Raw genomic sequence first — 23,245 nt, 5'->3', positions numbered from 1 at the left:
ACAGCCAATCTACAGTGTTAAGTGCTTCAATCATTTTTATGGGTGTGGCTTTTCTCCACACATTTGTCAAGTTTCTAAGAAAAATTAATTTCCATTATTTCCTCTGAAAAACAGGAGTAACTTGTAGCAAATTTTTATAGCTAGACCTCACTGCAAGAATGGGATGTCTGCTCACTTGGATATGAATACATTGGCAACGTGACATGCTGATATGTATAATGATGCAATCTCATGAATTGCTCTCCATAAAACTTGCCTAACCTTGTACTCTCCATATTGATCCTGGGAGTGACAAATTCCATCTGAGGAAGGCAGCACTTTGAGATATTAAAGTGTAATTTATGGATTCATTTACTGGGGTTCCAGAATTGGTTTTCTTTAATGTTATGGAGCATATCTGATGCAAGTCCCCTGTGATTTGGAATGGTACAGTAAAATACCATCAATTCCTAGTTCGCTTTGTAATCATTTAATGAAGGCAGAATGCCCTTTGTTAAATGGGCCCTTTCATTCTCTGGATGAATTAGGTGCAACTACAATTAAACTTTTGTTTAGAATTGGAACTAAATTAAAATCATATAAATAACAGAATCCTCAAGATTCCTAGTTCTAATTAATAATGTAGTCACTCTTGCTGGAATAGGTTTTTGATGATGCAGTAATAACTCCCAATTCATATTACATATTTATCTAAGACAATACATTATATTTCAAATGTTTAACAGAAGATTCCTTTAAGGAAGGCTCTAATAAAGTGCTCTAATAGATACTGAGTAGTTTTAACTGTACTGCAGTACCTTTTGCTACTCCTGAAGGCTTCTACAATAAAAATCCACATTGCAATGTGGTGCAACACTTTATCTGGAATGGTGTTCTTGGAGTGACTTGAACAAACTGGGTTCTTGAAGTGCCATGCAGAGTGCTAGCACACTGGCCTCTGTGGCATGCATACACACACACACACAGAGAGAGAGAGAGAGCCTCAATAGCATAATTTCATTACATTTTTCTTCCCTTCAAGGTTGGTTTGATGTGTACTTGAGAGGCTTTGCATGTCATTCTGCAAAGCAGTCAATTAGGGTTTAGGGTTTGGACTGTGTTTCAGAGTAATAACAGCATTACTCTTGTGGCTTATATTGAACTGCTTGTAAGCATTTATCTGTTAAATCAGACTCTTCCACAGATATCATGCTCAGCATGCTTGTTTTCACTGTGAAAAGAAAGTGCCTCATGTGAAGATTTAAATGGGTACCATCCAATTAGACTCACCTCCTTCTTCATCTCAGTAGTACTGCCACCAGCACTGGAGTCAGGGTGCTCACTGCCCCAGGGTGACAGACAGCACAGGAGCTTGGGCAGGCTCCACTTGCTCCACCTGCAGCCCTCCAAGCCCAAGCATTTCCCTTCAGCTTCCCTGAGTCCTCCCAAACCCAACTGGGTGACCGGGTTGCAGGTCACTCCAAGTGGCTTTCTGTTCTCTAATGTAAATGTAAGATGTAAAACAGCAGCAGAAGTAATGATCCTTAGGACATAGCAGTAGGCAGAATTATATAATCCTCACTAAGGAGAGGATAAGGAAAGGGAAAGCAACATTATGGAAGATATAAACCACTTTTTAAAGATACTGTGATGGTAAGAAAAAAAATCATACGGAATATAATTCTCTAATGGCAAGAAGCAATTTGGGAGACCTTTCTATCATTCTGATATCTAGTTGTTCATTGCTATCAAGTGTAAAATGCAGCACAATTATTTCCATGACTTGTGCAGTCTATACAACTACCTCCTGCAACCTGCCTTTACATTTTTGCATAAGTGCTTTAAAATATTAGACAGCCAGCACCAATAAAACGATAACCCTCTCTGATTTTTTGACATGTATAGAAGTTTAGAATTTTTATGCCAGAATATATCTGACAAAGTTGTTTTTCACCAAACTTAGGCCTTCTTATAGGTGGATACACTGTAGACCAGTACAACATGAATCCAATGTCAGTAGCAATGAGACAATTGCACACAGCATCTTTTGGTTTTTATATTCCTTAATTGCAGAAGAAAAGAAAATTCTCTCACCCTTTGAGCACTGCAATCATTTCAGCAGCTGAGCTGGATCTTTTGAGGGTGGTGAGAGCAATAAAACACTGTTGTGATTTGCTCATAACAGCTCAGATCAAGGTCCCAGTCAGCTTCTGGCACAGATCTGCTGGAATGGATTTCATAATCTAGGGGCTGTTCATGCTGTGTTTTGTAATTAAGGTATTTAGTAACTGTAATTCTGTGAGTCCTGTATACAATTTTATATGCACTGATATCATACTTGCCATGCTGGTCTGGCATCACTTGTGGTGCATCTCACAGGTTCTGATTTGCCCTTGCATTGTACAGGGGGATAACCTGTCTGGAAAGATTCTGACAACAGCCATGTCTGTGCAAAAGTTTAATGTAAAAGTGCCAAAATTCACTCTATCTGACATAATCTTTCAAACTTCCAGGAGAAAATAGCTTTCTAGGACCTTCTTATCATGTGCACTGGATAAGCTCTCCAGTGATGTGACTCTCAAGAGATGTTTTCTTGTAGGGAAGTCCCAATATCCCCAAGCTCTCTACCTAAGGCCTAGGTAATTTTATCATGAGTCTTCAAGAAATTACAGAAGAATGACAATAATTTATGTTGGATGGACCTTGAAAGATTGTCTGTGCCAATCCTCTGCTCAGACCTTGTTTAGCTAAGATCACATTGCTCATTTATTTTGTTGGGTTTTGAATCTCTTCAAGGATGGAGGCTCTACAGCCCCTCTGGATACCCAGTCCAGTGTTTGTTCATCCTCTGGTGACTTTTTCCCCCTAATGTCTAGTTAGAATTTCTTTTGCTGCAACTCATGTCCACTGTTTGGCCAAACATGCTGGATGTAAGACTTCCATGCAATGTGACACCAGGCTCCATCAGCTGCTCTGTACTGTTGGAACTGTACTCTGTACTGGTGGAGCTGGAAGTTCTTACACAGTAGGGTTATTTGGACTATTTGAAAATTAGCTGTTGGTCTCAGTCCAGTAATGTCACCTGCGTCACAGAGTTGCGAAGGCCATTTGAACAGCTTGTCAACTTTTCTAGCAGACTGAATGAAGAAGATAAGGGCTGAAAGAACAGATATAACTATCCCCTTTGTGCCCAATAAACTCTTTTCAGAACGGCTTAAAGGACACTTGGCAGCAGCTACTGGTGCTTTGCTGATGTCTGCCCCAGTTTCCTGTCTCGCTAAGGAGAGGGATGCCTTTTGCCAGGGCAGGCCTTGCAGCACTTCCTGTGAGCACCATTAGATATCTCTCTGCCCTCACCAGGCTGCAGTGAGTGCTGCCGGGCTGGTGCTCCAGACACGGCTCGTTCTCCCAGCCCATGTGTCCCACAGCAGCCCAGTGCTGGCCCCAGGCTGGCACCACGTTGGCCCCAAGTTGGCCATGCACTCCCTGTCCCATCACACCCCTCTGTGCAGGGAAGGGAACACAGCGGTGGCAGTCCCAGTGTGAAACCCATCTGCCCACCAGCCCACCTTCTGCAAATAATGGATATTCTCATCTGCTCTTCTGAGGAGTGTCAGGAAGAACATACTGGCAGATCCTGGCCCATTTTAACTATTGCACATGCTTCATCTTGCAGATCACTGGAGGGTGGACCTGCCTTCTTGGTGCAACTTCATTTCAGTATTTTCATCTCTACCAAGTGGACACACGGGATCCCTACAGATTCCCCTGTGACAGCTACCAGTGCAGAGTCTGCAGTCCAACTGTGTCCAGCTCTAGACACAATTTATTTTTATTTTGCTATGACAGAGTTGGTTTACATTTCTTTGGCCTTTAACTTCCTTGCTCTTTGTCTCGATGATAAGTGATACAAAACAGGAAACATCCTCATTATGGTAGCACACCATTATAAAGTAAATAAAAAAATGTGTAGAAGACATTCAGGGGATATGAGAATGCAGCGTGCCAAGGACCACTGCAGTACACTAGGCATGGGGGGCATCATAGCTGAGTAAATGCTCAGTGCCTATACAGAAGAGAGTGCATCTATCAGAGATAACCTTCTTAACCAGAACAAACTGACAGTCAGCAGAAGGATCTTTGTCTGCTCATCCATAAAGCTCTCACCCATAAGCCTTGATCCTGGGCAGCTGCTTCGGGCAAGCTGTGACAGCACAGGGGTTTTTGTACTGAAGGCACAGGGTGTCTCTCTGCTGTTGGGCCTTCTGCAAACTGAAACATGTCCCTTCTTTCCCAAAACTTCTCTGAAAGGTGGTCTTTGAAGGTTGTCTGGAGACACTCTCCCACCTCCAGATCCTTTTAAAAACCTCTCTGGGCAGACATTGTTTGAGTCTAATCCGTTTGATTTGTGTTCGTTGCTGAGGACTGAGACAGAGACAGAGATTGTCCTGGGTTTCAAATATTCCTGTGTCACAGACCTGTCTTAAAGATCTGAAAAAGACTGCTGCTTCCTTGTCAACCTTCAATCCTCAAAAATGATCAGAGCCATTTTTTTTCAGTGAGAAATAGCTTTTTAGGGGTAGGGAATTTTATGCTCTTACTCACTGTAATGTTTTCTGGCAACAGAGAGGGCATATAATTGGAGACAGGCTTTCTCAAGTCTGATTTTGTAGATTTTTGTTGGTTTTATTTTTTTAATCCCTTCTCTGACAGAGAAATATATGGCAAATCTAGATTGGTAGCTGCCAGAATTTTCTTCTAATTCTTTACTTTAGTTAATGCTTTCCCGTCTCTCTCCTTTCCCACCCTCTGTGCCTAAAGTCCCAGGGCTGAGTCTGAAACATAACTGAGCCTGAAACAGAGACCAAATCCTATATGTGATTCACCAGCAGAGGTGGACAATTCTCAGGGCAACAAGGGCACAAGAAAGTCTGAGGACTGTTTTCACCAAAATCCTTCATGTATTAGGGAAGGCAAGAAAAACACCATGCTTGCCCATGTCTTGGCTGGGATTTTTAGCTAAGGCTTCCTGCATACCTCTGAAACACTGAACAGCATTCTGGACATCTTGGCCTTGCTGCCAGACCTTGGCTTCCACATAACTCCTCTGACTTCCAGCATACTTGGAACACACGCTCACTTCAAGGGTATTGGTAGGCTGAAAATCCAGCTGCACTTCTGAAGCTCAAACACAGGCTCGGGAATCCAACTTCAGCTTTGATTTTTTTGGAAAAGTATGCCTTCAGTCAACAAAGTGATACAGGGCTTGGCTGGCTCTCTTTCAAAAGCCAGGAGTGCATTATACAACTCATGCAGTCTCTGCTGTGATGTGAGCCTGCCTTCAGAAGGCTGTGGCTTTATTGGATAAATGGAGCCTTATCTAATTAGTTATTTATATATCAACAGTCCCCACAGAGTGCTGAACACTGAAAAATTGTATCAGAGGTGTAAGGAGGAAATTAAGTCTCATGCTTTGAAATGGAAGAAGGTAATAACAATTCTGGCAATAACTTCTCACTATGTCCCTTCACACAGGCTCTCTTTGTGATCTTTCCTGACCCCTAGGCTGTGCCCTGGAAAGTAAGGGCAGTAGCCCCAGCTCTGCATTTTTTCAGAGGCTGATTCCTTCCAGCTTCTCACTGAATCCACTCTGCTCCCTTACTATAAAAGTGGAGCCCAACAGCCTGGTCTCAGTTTGGAGCAGTCCATCCCCAGGAAGGAGCCAGGGAGGGATGGATTGCAGCCCTCTCACAGCCCTCACAGCAATCTGCCTGGTGCAGTCTAGACAGCTGTCTGCTGCAGGTTTGATTGAGCTCACCAAAGACCCCCACATGCTGCTCATTTTAAATGGCAGTCCAAAGGGTGAAGGCTCTCTGTCCTTTTTGCAATCCAGTCTGCCACTTAAGCATTTCCCCTTTCTTGAAAGGTCAAAATTAAATGGATATTTCTTTACCACATTACAGACAAATGCTTTGATAAGTAACTGCTCAGCTGCCATTGGGATGAATACAGAATGTGGTAAATATCCTGACAGACAGATGAGCTTTTTAAAATCCAGGATTTAGTTTGTAATATGGAAGAGTAAGTGAATTTTTGATTGTTAGATTTGGCAGGGATGGGTCTCTTCAAGTTATTGCCTTCTGCGCCGAGTGAGTACTGACATTAGATAGTCAAACTGCATAACACACAGAGATTATTCATGTTCAGTAAATAAATATGCCTGCAGTTCCCCAGGCCAGGAGTGAAACAGTTCCCTCTGGCTGAAGGAGGCTCCAGCTGCTGCACTGACAGAATGAGCCAGAGGTGAGGTCAAGGTATTGCCTGCTTTCCACAACAACAAAGACTTCTCCAGGGACAAAAGCCTTTTTTCCAGAAAAGATTCCTTAAAAAGTGTTCAGAAAAAAGAATCTCAGTCTCTGCTCTCAAATAAGTGTATGTTCCCTCTGTATTTCCATAGAGATCTGCATGTCACTGGAGAGTAGCAAGGAAAGCTGGACTTTTTTGTTAGAGCTGCCCAGCAATGTTGCAGGAAAACTAAAAAGGTTTGAATAAATGTGTCAGCAAACCTCTGCCAAAACAGAGCCAGAAAGCTGGCAGCCTTTCTGCCAGGCTGCCTCAGATCTCTTAGGATATTGCATTTTGAAAGAAAGAGGAAATCAAATTGAATTTTTAGAAAACATCAAATGAAACCCCTCGTTGCGTACACTAATTAGGCAATGCTGACACAAACCTTCCTGGGACCCTGATACCAGGGTGCCCATAAAGCTTGCTCAAACTGGTGGCATGTACATCCTCTCATTCTGCTTCCACAGCAGATCCTCAGAGGAAAGCTTTTGCCCTTTCCTTCTTAGCTTTTGGAAGGTGATAGAGGCAAGTTCAGTACCCAGAGTGTATCTTCCCTGGTTCTTTAACTTGCTGGAAGACCTTTGCTAAATATTCTTTCCATTTGAAAATGCTTGCTTTCATTCAGTGCAGTGCATCACGGGTCACTTCAGTCAGCCTCTACACTAAGCCATATTTATTGCATTCTGCCATATTACAGTTGACTGTACCCTACCATTCCTCATCTTTATAACAACAATAAAGCCTTAAAATTAAAGCCATTTCATTTTGGTTGGAAAAATGTAATAAGCTCTTGAATGAGCCTCTGAAAGGTCACAGTTGTTCTAAATAAATATTAAAATCAATGCATGATATTGGTGAATTCTGATGAGAAATCTTTATTAAAAACTGGTCTTAATTTTAATAAGAGGATCTGCAAACCTAAACATTGAGACTCTTTGTCTGTATGTATAGGATCATACACATATGTCATGAGCGCATACTTTGTTGTGATTCCAAATTCTAAAGTTTTTCACCAAGTCTTGTGAAAGAAAATATAAAATCTTAATATCATTTAGATCCAGGTAATAAAGTGATTGTAAAAGGCAAGGGGAGTTTTTCTTAGGTCTCATTATTAGAAATGTACTGCTACTAGTATTTTCATTCAATGGCACTTGGTAAAGCCACTCATGGCAGAGTCCCATGCAGTACCATGTGTAGAAAGTCATAGTCTCAGTCTTCAAGGACATGTGATGTGCAAAACAAAGGGAAACTGGAAGAGGAGCAGTGTGAGCCCTCCTTCCCTCCTGTGGGACGGGAAGCACCATCCTGCTGCATGGCCATCCTTCCTCAGATTGTCTATTCTGGGTGATTTGTGGGGAAAGCATGCTTTGAGGTGGGTGAATGAAAGTAGATTTCATGAATAATGAAACAGGTTTTTCTGATGGTGGGGGGAGAAGTAGAGAGGGAAAACACGGGCTCATGGCAAAGTGGAGAATCAGGTGACTAAGGATGCTCCTGGTGATAGAGTGATAGTAACCTCTAAATATGATGACAAGCCAGGAATTGTACCCCAAGGGGGTTTGAGAGGTAGGACAAAAAGTTTGATGTGGAAGAAGCTGAAATTAAGCTAAAGTTCAGAGGAATGGGCCCCAAACTATTGAAACGCTGTATTGTTCAAGAATATAACAAGACCTCAAAGCTTTTCTTTCTGAGTAGCATTTATTTATTCTTGCATACCTTTCAACTTCCACAGTGAAGTTATCATCCCTCAGCTTCTCTGCTAGGTTGCAAGCAATGAATTTCTGCTTCTTACAGCAGATCCCATGCATTTAATGCAGATCCCTCTGCTCGGCGGTGCTGGGCATGCTGGTGGCAACCCAGGGATGAGCTGGCTGTTCAGTGTGGCTTGACAAGCTTCAAAAACCTTGTGCCTCCTTGCCCCTGTTTGATTTATTGTACCAGAAATGTCTTATGCTCAGGTTTTATTTTGTTTATTATTTCACTGTCCATTTCTATTCAGCAACTTCAGATACTTCCCATTGAAACTGTTCCTTGTCTTCTACATTTCTTCATTCAGAACAGTATTTAAAGGACAGCTTTGGTTGCCTTCCTTTTGTCATACCATTTCTGTTCCTTCCATAGTTTAATTTGTGACACAGTTTACACAGCATAGTGAGGGTTATCATTTGGGTGATTAAGTCACAATGTTTAAATACCCTGTTGGAGTTTGTTGCCATCGGAACAGACTGTGTGGTTGCTGACATTTTCCATTTTCACAGTGGATCCTACAAGTTTGACTAGTCCTCTTGCTTTTCCGATCTTCTCAGCCTGTGGACTGCGGATTTTGGGTTCAGAACTTGGATTTTGTTGCAGGCAAAATAAGGACATTATTTTGTCTCTCACAGCCTTTCAAAAATGAGAAATGCTGTTGAAAAGGCTTTGCCTTGAAGGAGTTTATGGCATGGAATGATCAGCACACAAACTATGGCACATGTTTTGCAGTACATGCCATTACCTGCTCCATGTCTTAAATTAGACTGTGGAAATCAGTCTTGTAATCAGCCCTGATTATGCTATTTGCTGTTGTTATGTGCTGAAGGAGGAGAGCATCTGCTGCTTCTTTTTAAACACTTGTTAATGAAGCAAGCCTTCCTGCCAAGAATGTAAGTGAAGGACTGCTTGTATCCCAGCAAAAGAAATCTGAACTGGGAGATATATCTAAGGTTCCTGAGGTGTGAAATCCTCCTGGAGAAGGGTGGTGGATTATGGGTCTGTGGCCAGCCCCCTGGGAAGGGACTGTCCTCCATCCTCTCACAAATTGGAGAAGCTTTCATCTGCTTTGCAGCCCTCCTTCTGCACAGGGTTGTTGCTAAAATGGTGAACACTGAGCCCACCAGCACCTTTCTTCTGCAGCCTTTGGCTACCTTGCTGTTTGTCCTCACTAAAGAACCTTTGCATTTTGATTTTCCTGCTCTATTTCTGTTTCCCAGGAGAGTCCTTTGATTCGTAATAGTAATTTACTGGGACTCAGGGGCTACTTATGAGAAGTCCTCAAAGGCAAAGCTGATGCCTCCTTCTGAAATAGCAAAGCTGATGCTTCCTTCTTTGTACTTTCAGTGGTAGCCCAGGAATTTGGCAAGGAAGAATGAACCATCCAGCTTCAATCTGCATGGGCAAGAGCATTGTGAGCTATTCTTTTCAGAATGTAACAGTCTCACTGTTTGCAATGAGCCTCTCCTTGGAGCATTAATAATTTTTTTGGATTTTACTTTAAAAAATAATGGAATAATGGCAAGCTAGAACATCCAAATAACTTCTAAATTAGTGTGATTCATGCCAAGTGTATGAGCACTAAGCCAAAAATCAAAAATCTTGGAGAACAGATCATTCAGCTAGTTGATGTATATTCATTAATTGTTATAGGAGTAGGGAGGGAACAATGAACAAATAGAAGGGAATTCTTCTTTTCAGTTTATGTATACAAATATAAAAATGGGACTGGTTTTGTTTAATTGTTAGATTCCGGAGTTGTTTTGGTTTGGTTTTTTTTCCCCAAAATCATACTCTTAGTCAGGGCAAACAGTTGGAGAAACAATAGCTAATTTAATTTATCATCTTTTGCATGCACAGCTGTGGATGGGAAGGAAGGCTCTGTTTTGGCATCAAAGATCTTCATGATTCAGCCTTGCTAGCTTTAAGCCATTTTAAGAAGCATGTTTGGTTACTAATCTTTGTGTGAGAAAATTCAGAGCTCCTCGAAAGCTGGAAATGTTGAGTTCACAGCTCGAAGTCTGTTCCAACCTGGGGGCTGGCTCCCTGTGTGTTGTCCTCTCTGTTGCTTAGCACTGCCTGTCTTTCACAATATTTAATCACAGCCTTGCAAGACCAAACAGAGAGTGGGCTACAAATAGCAACTTGCAGGGGAGGAGTCTCAAGGGTTTTCCCCTCCCTTCTGACAGCTGTCGCTGAACAGTGCCACAAACTTTTTGTTTGTTTAGGGGTTGTTCACCTCCTATGAGCTGTTAAATAAAGCCACCCAGTTAAATACCTTTCTGAGTGTTGTTCTACTACTGATCATGGGTTAAGGGGTAAAGGGACAAAAAATGAATACTGTATGTTTTGGTACCCATTAAAAGGGTGACTGCTGTCTCATCTTGTGTTTATACTCTTAGCTTGAAGTTTGCCATAAATTATTGAATGCATGTGAACTCAGTGAAGTGCAGGTACTGGCAGAGAAGCCAGCCACCAAACAAGGTGTACCGGTGCATGCTTAGAACTGCTAGTGGCTTGTTCTCTGTTCTTTCATGATGGTTCTTTTCAGGAAAGTGTGAGAGGAAGAAATGGGAGTGATTCCTATTTCTGCAGCCTTTCTTTTTGGGATGTTGCTGGAGGATACCCCTCCATAAGTTTCCATGACAACTGGGGAACTGGAATTAAATAATCTTTAAGGAGACTTCCAATCCAATTCACTCTATGAGTCAATGATTCAACAAAAGATCATGTGTCTAAACATCTCCCAAACCTGTCAGCTGTGAGCACAACACCCTTCAGAGGGGCATCAGAGAGAACAAAGGGAGGGGGAAAATGGGTTTGTGAAGGGGCATCGCCATTTCTGGTACAGGCCATCAGGATTACCAGACAACTGTGGAGACAGGAGCAGGAAAGGAAGAATGGGCCATGATGAGAAGCCCTCAAATGCACTAGCCCTCAAATGCACTAGCCTGCAACAGAGTAGAAATAGTGGTAGAAAAAATGGCTGTGGGGGGCCAGTTTAGGTGCTGAGGATCAATGATGAGAGAAACATAAGCATGAATTTCCTGCTGATTTTTTTTCTGCTTTGAATACTACTGCAGTGACTTGTGTGTGCTACAAAAAGAGATGTTCAGTTTCTAGGGAGAAAAAACTACCAGCTCAGTTGTACTCAGTCTTTTACAACAGCCTGCTTTGGAAAGTAAGTACTACACCAGCTAAAACTGCACCTTGCTAAAGGCTGAGTGAAATAATGCTGAAGTCAGTACTTAAACCTGAAAATCCATGTCAAGGTTGACATTGCTGAAGACGGGATTGTGATGTCTGCAGGTAGCTTGTTCTGAGCTTGCTTCACTTTAGAGCCTACCTTTGTTAGCCAAAATTACTGAACATGGACAACAAAAAGAATTGTGTTGTATGTGAGAAAGCTGACAGGAATTGAAAGGTTGAGTGGGGAAATTGCAGACTTTCTTCAAACCATTTTCTTTGTAAGGGGAACTCTTTTGAAAAACAAAACAAGGCAAAACAAAAACTACCAAACACCTGCCATTTTGGGCTATTCTTTTTTGACCTCCTAGCAAGTATTTCTGCTAAAAGGATTCCCAGACCTGTGTCCACATCCTTTCAGTCATATTATCCCAGGCTGTATATATCCCAGGCTGCCCTTGTGCTAGTATTTTCTACTTATCAAACAAAGCACTGTTTTCTTCTGGGTTGTTGCTATCAGAAGGAAACCCAAACCGTAAAAGTTTGGGTTTAAAGCGCTGGTGGGTGTGTGGGTGTGTGTGTGCACATCTTCAATACATGCTGCTGTATCTGAAACCTTGTGTCCCAAAACAGTTTGTTGAAAGGACAGCCCTGCAAAATAGGAGAGGAAAGGTTATTTCCCTGCATTATTTTAGGGAAACTGGGTGTCCAAGAAGTTAAGGACTGGGTCAAAGCACTGTGTCTATGTGCTCACTTCACTAGGGTCTCAGCAATATCTATCAGTATGCTCTTTATGAAATCTGGAAGAGAATTGTACTAATAGAAGAATACTTTTTGTACATGTGAGTACATTTCCTCCTTCCCCAGGGACGTGTGTGACTCACAGGCTTGAGGAGCCCGGAGTCCACATGAAGTCTGGGGCTGAGTGATTGGTGAGGACCCATCAGATGCCCTGGCCTAAGGTATGACACGTGTTCCAGCTGGTTGTGTGACATTCTCAAGGATATTTGGATATTGTTATCTTTCACTGACTGTTCCTAGTTTTATACTATCACATATACACAGTTATCACAGTTATCCATCTCTTCAATCAGTCCTTGCATTTTCACCTTCATGTCTTCTTGGTCTGGCTAAAATATAGTTAAAACCTTCTAGACTAATACTCTCCTTTTTCTTCTCCTATTTGATCCTGGACTCTGGTTTATGTTTAACTAAGTTTTAATTTAAGTTTGACCTTTTGCCATCTAGAAGAAGCCTCCTGCAATTCAGTTTTTCCACTCCACCTGTCACCTCCTGAGGCAATCTTCATTGAATAACTCAATTTTTTTTTGTTCTGGCAGCTAGTGGATGTAGTAACAATATAAGTTGCTTTTGCCCATTTTTTTTGTGTAAAATGGACAGATTACATGGAGAACAATTTGAATAGGTTTATATCTAACAAAATGTAGGGTGGACATTTTTAATAGGTTTGTGAAAAGCACACAAGGATGTACATTTAAAATGGAACCAAATAAAGCTAAAATTTCTGGTTTAAGAAATAATTTATCTTTGCTGCTTAAAGAAACAATTTTCTCCCTGGCTGCCATGTATTCATACTAATTCACCTATTAAAACACATGTTAAAAATAATGTTTTTGGAGCCTTAGTTGCCTTGAGATTTTTACTTATGGTAAGAGGTAATTATTATTGCATCTGATAAATATCATGTCTCTATCTTGGTACTGAAGAGCTCTGTATTCATACAAGTTCTTTTCAGGGAGAAGAATAAAATAAGCAAAAATCCCAAATTGCTTTATTTTTCATTCAGTTGCATCACTGGCATTTATACCAATGCCTTAAGCTTATCTCAAAGTCACTTTTATTAAAGTCACTTTCAAGCTCACCCTAATAAATGTCAGTTGTATTATTTACTTTCCTTCTGAAGCAAAAGTTAGTTATGATGGTCATGAAAGTTGTATAGGTCTGGGAGCATAAGCCAAAATTTTATATATTTATCTTTTTTATATTTATCAACAGCCATGATAAGGTTTACTTTTGATGAGGACTTTAAAAATCTGAAAATTAAATTTCACAGAGAAAAGCTTGCCATAAGTAAGAAAAACATTTGTCCTTGTCTTTCTTTGTCAGAAAGATCTTTGCAGCCCCTGCTTTTTTTCCCTTCCAACTCTTTTTTCCCTCTGCTGCGCTATCACCAATGCAATGCAGCCATGCTCTGCAGACACTGGAGGGTGTTTGTTGTTAGGTCTGAGTCCCCAGGGTGCACATTTCAGGTTTTCCCAGCACTGCCAAGGACAGCGGTTTCTTTGCTTTTCCGACAGCCCCAGCAGGAGCGCGGTGCGGTGCTGCTTTCCTGGGCCTTGCCCTGTGCCCAGGGGCAGTGGGGTCACCGGGCTCCAGCCCTGGAGCGCGTCTCGGAGCCAGCCCCAGCCATGGACACAGCTGCCCTCCCAGCACTGCACGAGGCTCTGCACGTGTTGGTGCCGCGTGTGAGGAGCTGCCCTCAGTTTTCCAGAGGCAATCAGAGCTGTTTGCAGAGCTCCAGGTGCTGGGCTGCCTTGCCAGCCTCTCCAGGAGCATCCTTGCTGCCCTGCCAGGGCCAGCCCAGGTGGGCTTCCCTGGAGGAGTGCTTTGTTATCTTGGTTGTACAGAACATATTAAACCTGCTGGGAGGGGGGAGCTTTTTGCTTGTGGGTCTGAGGCAAACTGGTTAAGTCTGTAAGTTCATGTGTAACATAACAAGATAGATTTTCACTGGGATTGGATTGAAGTAATGTATGTATGCAAATGCAAACTTTGCAGCAGGCTCCTGTTATAGTTTTTGATGTCAAAGGTGACTGTCTTGATTACAAAAGGGGAACAACTTTAATTCACCTTTCCTATCCTCAAACAAGCAATAAATTCCCTGAGTCTCAGCTCCTCATACAAATAACCATGCATCATATCAGCCATACATAGCTGCTACCTGTGTTCCCCCTAACCACAGGAATTCAGAAAGGAGTTCTTACAGCAAAAAGGATACACTTCTGCAGGGTCCACAGTGTGCATCAAAATCCATGACAGAGACAAACCTGATGTGCTGCTTTTTGACACAGAACAACATTATAAGTCACTGCAATGTGGAGGTGCCCTGTCCAGGCAGCTGCTGTGATAGGCTTCACCACCAGGAAGGCTTTGAGGGGATGGCACTGTGGGTGTGGGGGAAGGGGACATGCCCAGCTCAGTAATCAATGTCTTACAGTTTGAGCTGGAGTCCAGAGGGTGAAAGTCTGAGCAGGTCAGGTTGTTGCTTCCTGATATCCATGACTGATTTTTCTATTACAAAAATGAAGCCTGTTGGGAGGCATGGGAAAGAAAATGTGCACTGCTTGGTGCCATGCTTTCCCTACCCTGGATCAACGTGTGGGTGTCCCTGAGTCCTCTCATAAAAATGTCATACAGCTGTAAAATAGGCACATGCATAAGAAATAGCCTGATGATTGTGGTGTTTTATTAGTGGTAGTAAAAGAGGGAAAGGTTTCATTTTGTTGCTATCTATAAAGACAGACCAGAATGGACCTACTTAGGCTTATATTTCTGTTTAGCTAAGTGTAAATTGGCAGACTTCAACCTCTGAAAGGTCTGTAAGTTGTTAAAAGAGTGAAGATACAGCACTGCCCACAGACATGCACTCACAGGTCAGTTCCTCATACGTGTACTTTATGTACAACTCCCCAAACAACTCCATTCATGGCCCTGAAGCCTGAAATGGAGGTAATCAGGTATAAGGTTTTGTGCTTGTCAGCCCAGTTCTGCCCCAGCTGAGCCTTGAAGTGAATACATTGGATTTCTCTACATTTGTGAATTCCAGAAGCGAGACTGCCAGCCGCCAGCTGTAAGTGTAGGGAACTACTTATCCCTAAGATGGTAACAAGACAAACTGGCACCTTTTTTTCCTTGCAGGATTATCTATCCTCATCAATCACATCTCATACTTGAAAATTAAATTAACAGTTTTCCAGGTCAACTGAGTTTTCGTTGCCCAAATTCAGTGCTGATCACAAAGAACCAACGGAAATATTTGCACACATAAACACCAGGCACCTTGGAAACAAAACAAAGGAACCTGATCTGCTTGTGCAGGATGTGAAACCAGATACTACAGGGAGGGCAGAGACATGGTGGAGCAACTAAAGTTACTAGAACACATATATTCTAGGGTAGGCATTACTCAGAAATGGAGGTATAATCAAAGTGACATTCATGGCTGTCAATGAACTTCAGGGATTTGGGAGTGGAAGGAGCAAGAGTTGTTGTAGTTAATAGAAAGTTCATTTTGGTCCAAATAGTTTTGGGGAAGAAAGTAAAACCTGTGTTGGAATAGTGCTGAGAACTGGTTAAAGCACTTCCTTTCCTCTCTCAGCCATCACATAACTAAACCTGCAGCCTCAAGCCACCATGCTATCTCCTTTCTCTTCTCTTGCTACCTCATGAATCTTCACCTGAACTCATCTTTTCAGGACTCTAACTGGATTTCTCCATGCCTTTCACTGGCCAGACTGAGCAACCTCTCATTACAGTCTGCAGATTATAAATAATGCATTGATAAGCTTCACTCATTGTTTGCACAATGTTTGAGCCATCTGGCAGCATGGGAATTTCCTTTACTTGGTGTAATTGTCCTCCTCGTTCAAAAACATGCCTAACCTTTATATTTCAGGAAGGCAAATCTTGGGAGGTAGCTCTAGAGAGAACAAGATGTCATCTCTGCCTAACATGAAACCTTTTCCTTGTGGGAGCAGCAAGGTCTGGCTCTTACTGGAGGGCTTTAGTGCCACCTTCCCAGTGACCCTGCAAGCACCCGTCCCTGTCTCAAGGTGTGTGTCCAGCTGTGCCTGGTGGCCTGAGAGGGACTGTCCTGCAAGGGCTGCCGCAGAAGGAGCTTGGCCATCACCCTGGGCAAGTTCCACAGCCCTCCTTGTGCTCCATGGTCTTCCACACAGCACAGAGCTGAGATGATGAGGATCACAGTATCCTGCCTCATGCATAAACTGAGGAATTTTATCCCAGTATTGATGTGCTTTTCTAGGGTTATAAGAAGTCTCAGGTAATATGAAGGGGTAGAAGAAGCATTTTTTAAAAAACTGAAAATCTTCCATACTCAGAATAACTGAGGGACTAAGGCATCCTAAACATATACCCCTGGGTGGTTATACAGGCTGATAATGGTCAAATCCTTCTTGTCTGGAGCAACAGATGACTTTATATCCAACGTGGCTCACTTGCCTTTACACTCTCTATAAGTCTCTGATGTATAAAAGTTATTTGCCAAGTTCCACATCTGTGTGGCAGGACCCTTTCTCACATCCAAGACTGAGCAAGGCATGCTTTCTGTGTCAGTGTAAGAAAGTCCACACAAATATTTTTTTAAATTTAGATTATATTGCTGTAATTGGACTTCAGGATTTAAAAGAGAAAGGGACAGAATACACTATTCACCTAATATTAGAGAACATAAAATTTCCAAGAGCTAAGCCAGGAGGCCAGAAAACCAAGGAGCACTCTCTGTTTTGAAGAATTATAATGTGATTGCAAGTGTCTGTATGATGGAGGGCAAATGAGTGGGTTTAAAATGTCTATATGTAGATTGAATTGAGATGAATCACTGTAATTTTCAAGGACAGCATGTCTCTGGTGTGGAAAAAGCCAGCCAGTACATTCAAATGTACAAATGTAGGAGTGTGTGTATTCAATTCTTTTATCCACCAGGAACTCCTCTGCAGGATGCCTTTTATGTCTCAGATGTAGAGATGAAATGGAATTAAAAGGTCAAAATATTCATCAGTTTCACTAACAACAGCCCAGTGCTCATCTTTCTCACAATGGAGAGCCTGATGGAGAGCTCTCCAACTCAACCTTGATGTAGCAGGCTGAAGAGCTTGGGATGGATAAAGCATCAAGTGCTTAGGTTGTGCCAAGCTGTGTGCTCCTCTGCCTATGCTGGGGCCAAGATGTGCTTTATGTTGGATATGGAGGTGTGAGGGGAGCTGGGGGCTGTAGGTGAGTACATTGGGGGGAAAGAGAAGCTGTGAACACCTTGGTCTGCTGTGGGGGAGAACTGCAGATGTCTACAGAAGTATGCTTAAGCAACCCCTCTCTTGACCTCTGCTTAAAATGTTTTGATCAGTCCCTAATTGCTCTCTTGCCTCAGCACAAGGCTTCCTGCTCGAGAGAGGCTGTGAAACCAGAGCACTGCTCAGGGCTCAGCTGCTGCTTCTGTACTCCCCCAATCACATTAAGGGCTTAGAGGTGTTACTGCTCTCCGAGCAGGTCTTCTTACCACAAGTGATGGATTAGGCCAAAATATGATTGCGAACTTTGCTTCATCTGCCAACAACTTCAAATGAAGCTGATCAGAGAGTCACAATTCCTCTACTGACAGGATCTGGCAAGAATTGATCATTAGCTCAGTTTTTCCCTTGTCAGTAAACTTGGAGGTGTGTCCCACCAGACCTGCTCTGTCACAGCTCTGCTCACATGGCAGCTGTGGCTTGGCTGCTGTGCCATCAGTAGGCTGGTGACATTCTGCTCCGTGGCTTTTTTAAGCAGATCCAGATGGTATCATTTCCCTTTTTTCCCTGAACCTGGCCAAGACAGATGTCTGGATGAGAATCAGCTGGCAGACAACCGGGCTAGAGGAGGTGTGAGCTGCAAGGTGTGAGGAGATGGGCGAGATGAACAACCCAAGATGCAGTTGCAAATTGTGAGTGCCCTGCCACAGCCCAGCTGTGACCACCTTTTCCAATGAGTTTGGCCATTTTTTACCAGAATCTGCTGGCTTTCAGATTCCCAGCTAATGAACATTCCAGGCAGTATTTTCCTACATAACGCCTCAAGAAACAGGAGGGACCCTGATATTTCTTGTTCTCATTTTCAGGTTAGAATATGGCAGCTGCCTGTGAGGCTTCCTCTAGGAGAGAATCTAGGGGCTGCCTGGCCATGATGAGGGCATCAGCAATATCTCATTTGTTTTTTCTAGCTGCTTCTGGAATCAGTTCTATCTAGTTCTATCCATTCTACCTCACCAACTTTGTTATGGCATTTGGGGAGGTCCCAGTTACAATTTGAAGCACTCACCAACCTAAGTATGGGACATGGAAACAGTTATAGAAGACTTTTTACTTTTCTACAGAAAGCTTGGATTTGGCACCATCACCTTATTTCCTCCTTTTTGTTTGTTTACGTTCGAGTATTTTTTGCCCCTGCCTTCCCTCTTTTTTATTTTCTTTTTCTTCCTTTTGTAGTATAATTGCCTAACTTTTGGTTTGGGGAAGAAAGAATGAAAAGAAATGCTTTGAAACTCACAGTTTCTGCTTAAACATTACAAAAGGTTGAATTGATTTTTGTGTTTGTAGAGATCTTGTCTGAAGACAAACATTCAAAAATCAACGAATTGGTTTTTTGAGAAGAAATTATATATTATATGTACAGTTTTGATAGCTACACATAATTAAGGTTTTCCTGAGTAAATAGGCATTTGAATCAAAAGATTAATGATGTACAACACAAGTCAGCTGAGATGGGGATTGACAAATGCCTCCAGTGTGAGGGCATGTTCATACTCTTGAGCTTTGAATTGCCTAAATGCATACCTAAAGTACATTGAAGAAGATGAGATTAATATCTTCCCTTGAAAATGAGCATTTTCAAGAGCCACTGGTGCAGTATTTCAGAGGAATGCCTCCAATCTGTACCTTTTTTCTGGTGGCCCACTGCTGTTTGCCTTATGAAGACAGGTATTTTAGATCACACTTTTGATTTATTGTAGATGAACACTACCTGGTAGGTTAGATCAATGTATAAAAAGGAGTTTGCTGCATTGGGGCTTAACAAGGACAATCTGTTTATTCAATTTATAGTGCTAGAAACACACAGTAGCTACTGGCTTGTTCTGACTATAAATAAAATGTAGTTGTCACTTGAAGTACTGAGGGAACCTGAGGAACAGGAGCCTCAATTTATTTACAGTTTTAGCTTCCTTCATGCATCACTGAAAATGGAAATGAAACACAGACTAAAAGAAAAAAAAAATTATGAAACCTCTCCTATAAGCTCCAGTGGAGCTTTAACATATTGCAAGAAGTTCCTGCAGGGATTTTCCATCTGCCTTTACCTACTGGGGCCACAGTAGTTTATCCACCCACAGCAGCCACAAAGAAATGTTTTTAAAATGTAAAAGTTTCCCTGAGTGTTAGACCCTGCTAGAGATGACCTTTATCCTAAGATTTTAGAATTTAGAATGTTTGGTCTCCTACCTTCCAATCTCAATAAATTTGTTTGATTTTCTGTGCATTGTTTCCTCTTCCTCCCACCAGTAAAAAGCAAGGAGTGGTTTTCATGGTCATTTAAGAATGGATGCAAAGTACTGTAAATTATACACTTCTAAACAGTACATCTTGTGTCAAAGAAATTTTTCCTTCTCTTCTGCACTTTTGTACTGGTTACACTGTGTTGCTGCCTTCAAGTTTCCTTCACCATGCCTTTTCAATGATGAATTCTGTTTCATCTGGCCCTTGTGCAGCACTGATTTATAATGTACATGTCCTTATAAACCTCCAAAGAACTGGACGTGTCTAAATTACCACTTCTGTTTCATGCCTAGAGAGTGCTTTTATGGTTTGGAAAACCATAGCCTGCAGCTCAAAGTCCCAAATGATGTATTCTCAGAGTACCATGGTGTTTATGGAATGGTGGTGAAAGGAGCAGAGGTGTTTAATAAGATAGAGATGCTTGAGACTTTGGAGCAAAAATAGTCATTGTGAGGCTGAGGGGCAGAAAAAGGCCTGTGCCATATTTGTAGCTTCTTTTTGTGCAAAGCTGTTGACATTCTGCAGGGAGGCAAATTTTTCCACGTAGTTCTGCTGGTTGATTTTCAGGATCTGTGTTTTCAGGGACTCCTGCAAAACTCATATAATCATGGAGGAAATGTTTTTAAATAAGTTATACAAATATTGGCAAATAGTTGTAGATGAAATCAACTATTGCTGTCTGTAATAATCTCTTGGGCTCTATCCCCACGGGCTCCATGGCACAACCCCTGCAGAGATGTACATGCCAGCACTGCAGAGGGGCTTTATCCTGCCCATAAAACTAGAGGGGGAAGCGTGACTGAAACGACCCCCATGTTGCTTTACATGTCCATTTATGAGCCTAAAACACATTCACAGCACACATTGCCTGCAATGGGTCCCTTCTTGCTCTAGCCAGATGTTCCTGCAAGCTGGCTGGCTGCTGTGAGAGACGGAGGGGCCGAGCTCTGGGTGCTGGTGTCAGCTGGGCCTGGCGTCACTCGCACCGCGCAGCCATCGCACGGCCCTGCCCTTCCGTGACAGCCACTTGGCCTCGCTGGCAGCTGCTCCGGGGCCAGGACACCCAAAGGTTAACTCACAGCTTCTCTGTGCTCTGCTCAGCTTCCCAGGGCACGGGGAGGGATGATCCTGTGGTCCCAGTTTACCCTCTGGAGTCCTTGCTGAGCATTTGCTTGGCTGCAGCACTCAACCATATTAGGAGTGCATGGAGCAAGGCCCAGGAGCCTGGATCAGCACCTCTCCTGTCAATCTGAAGAGCTGCTGCTGTATTTAGTAACAGACACATGGGAATAGCAGCTTACGTGTGGGAGGGGGCTGCTGGAATGCCCAAGTGTGTTTGAATCCACTTGACTCTTGATGGAAACTCTCAGACTGTGCTATCTTTAGAGGGTCTAGTACAGAAATAAATTGCATTTCCCTATTTTTTTTTCAATTAAAAGAAAAGCAATTTAGCTGCCTTATACCTCCACCACAATAGTCCTGATGAACACAAATTACAGCAGAGCAAAATAAAGCCCTTTTAAATGTTTATTTACCCTCTTGTTTCAGTCGCATGCAAACTAATCAGCAAAAGTGTATTGCATTTAAATGCAATTATGGCAGCATTATAATGTAAACAACTTAGTTGTGGAGGTTAGATTTTCTTTTTCTTATTTTCATGTAATCATGAAGATGAGTAAACGATGCACCTTGTGTTTGAAACGCCCAAATAGGAAAGTGAGATAGAACCATTAGGAGCAGGAAGATTTTCATTTGCAATTAGCACACTTTCCTCGCTGTAAACAAATGAGCCCCCTTTACATTTAGTGACCCCAGAACAAGAGAGACCCTCCTAAATTATTAAATTCATAAAGGATTTAGTGTGGTAGCAGTCTGATGCATCTGATGAACCATACTTGAACAGAAATGTACAGCTATTCTTCACCAGAAAAGCACGTTTCTGTGTTTTCGGCAAAGAGCAATGCTCTGTGGTTTTCTTTCCATTGTTTGCCTTGGCTAAGTGCTGTCTTGTGAAGGTCAAGTGACTCCCCTACAGTCTGACACTGAGTCAATAGCTGAACATGGAACCAGGATTCTCCAACTTCCCACTCATCTACGAGTCATCCATCTACATAATCTCCAGGAAAAGCTTGTGAGGCCAAATCACCATCAGTAAGGCTAAGGGAGGGAATTCAGTTAAATCCCCTTGCAGAAATTTATTTCCTCAGTGCATCCAGAGAAAGGTAGAAGTTGGGCACTAAATGACTCATGGAGGACTTGGGGTTTTTTGTTTTGTTTTGGGGTTTTTTGTTAGGTTTTTGGTGGGGTTTCTTTTGTTTGGTTTTTTTTTTTTTTGTTTTTTTGCAGTTTTTTGGGTTTTTTGGGGGGGGTTTGTTTGGTTGGTTTGGTTTGGGGGGTTTTTTTGTTTGTTTGTTTGTTTGTTTGTTTTATGTATTTTGGGGGGGGGTTGGTTTTTTTTTCTTTTGTTTTTTTGTCTGAACTAGGGAAAAATGAGAATGTCAGAGCTCTGTGACCAAGCTGTGGGTTTTGGATGCCTGAACCCCTCTGCCCTGGCTCTCTACAGCACTGCAGCGTTAGACCCATTCTCTACAGAAAACCTGAGGCAGCTCAAGGCAGATACCATTCCTTGTTTTGCCTCTGGGGCTGGTCAGCTTCTCTCTACACATGAATATGACTGAACACTCTTTCTCCAGAAAATCCCTGTCTGCCTTTGTTTAGCAGTCTAGTGCTATCTAGCTGCTCCATGCAAGATACTTGGTGGATCCATAGAGATTTACATGTTTTTATCTTTTGAAGGTATACACACACATCCACATATGTACTTGCTTTATAGCCATTAGTGATCTTTGAAAAGATTTGTCTATTTTTGTGTTTTCTTCATTCTTCATTAAAAAAAAAACCTCTTAATGAGCATATGCTTTGATAACAGTATTGCCTGAGCAGTATTTCCATGATGACATTGTATCCCAAGCCTGCAATGCCAAGAACACTCCTGCTCAGCCTCCTGCAGACAGAAATGTACAGCCCAGGTTAGGTAATGCATGAAAACCTGCCTCCTGAGACATACAGAATTACAGAAATTTCGAAATGACTGGAAATTATGGTACTTCCCACCCACTCTTGGAAGTGCAATGATTAACTCCTGGGTCCAGAACCACCACAGGAGAAGGTCCTGCTTTTTTCCTGGACTCTCTTTGTCCCTCTACTTAAAACAGTTTTCCAGCTTTATGATGGAAAACTGGTTTTGGTCTAAAACTACTGCTTGACCAATATTTCATGTGCATACTGCTATATCAGCATGGAGTTTTTCTAAAAACCAGAAGGTAAATGCAGCAAAACAATGAGGAGACACCACAGCTTCAAAGGGAGTTACCTCAATTGCTGGCCTTTGACTTGGCATAAGTCAGTGTCTAAGGAGTTTCATTAATGTTTCATTTCCTTAGAAGTCATTCACTTTCTTTCTGTCTGAGCTGCTGCTGAGGAGCACAGCACAGAAAATTATGCTTTTTTCCATTAATTGGGGCTTTTTTCCAAATCACACAGCCCTCTGTGAATAACCGGATGCATATTGTGTGTACAGATAAACAATCATTAGTATAGTTTGTAAATATGCAATATATACCCAGAGAGTGCCCTGAAAT

This window comes from Ammospiza caudacuta, chromosome 5 (genome assembly GCF_027887145.1).
Source record: "Ammospiza caudacuta isolate bAmmCau1 chromosome 5, bAmmCau1.pri, whole genome shotgun sequence".
Classification (NCBI taxonomy): domain Eukaryota; kingdom Metazoa; phylum Chordata; class Aves; order Passeriformes; family Passerellidae; genus Ammospiza; species Ammospiza caudacuta.
Note: the sequence above shows the minus strand (reverse complement) of the source record.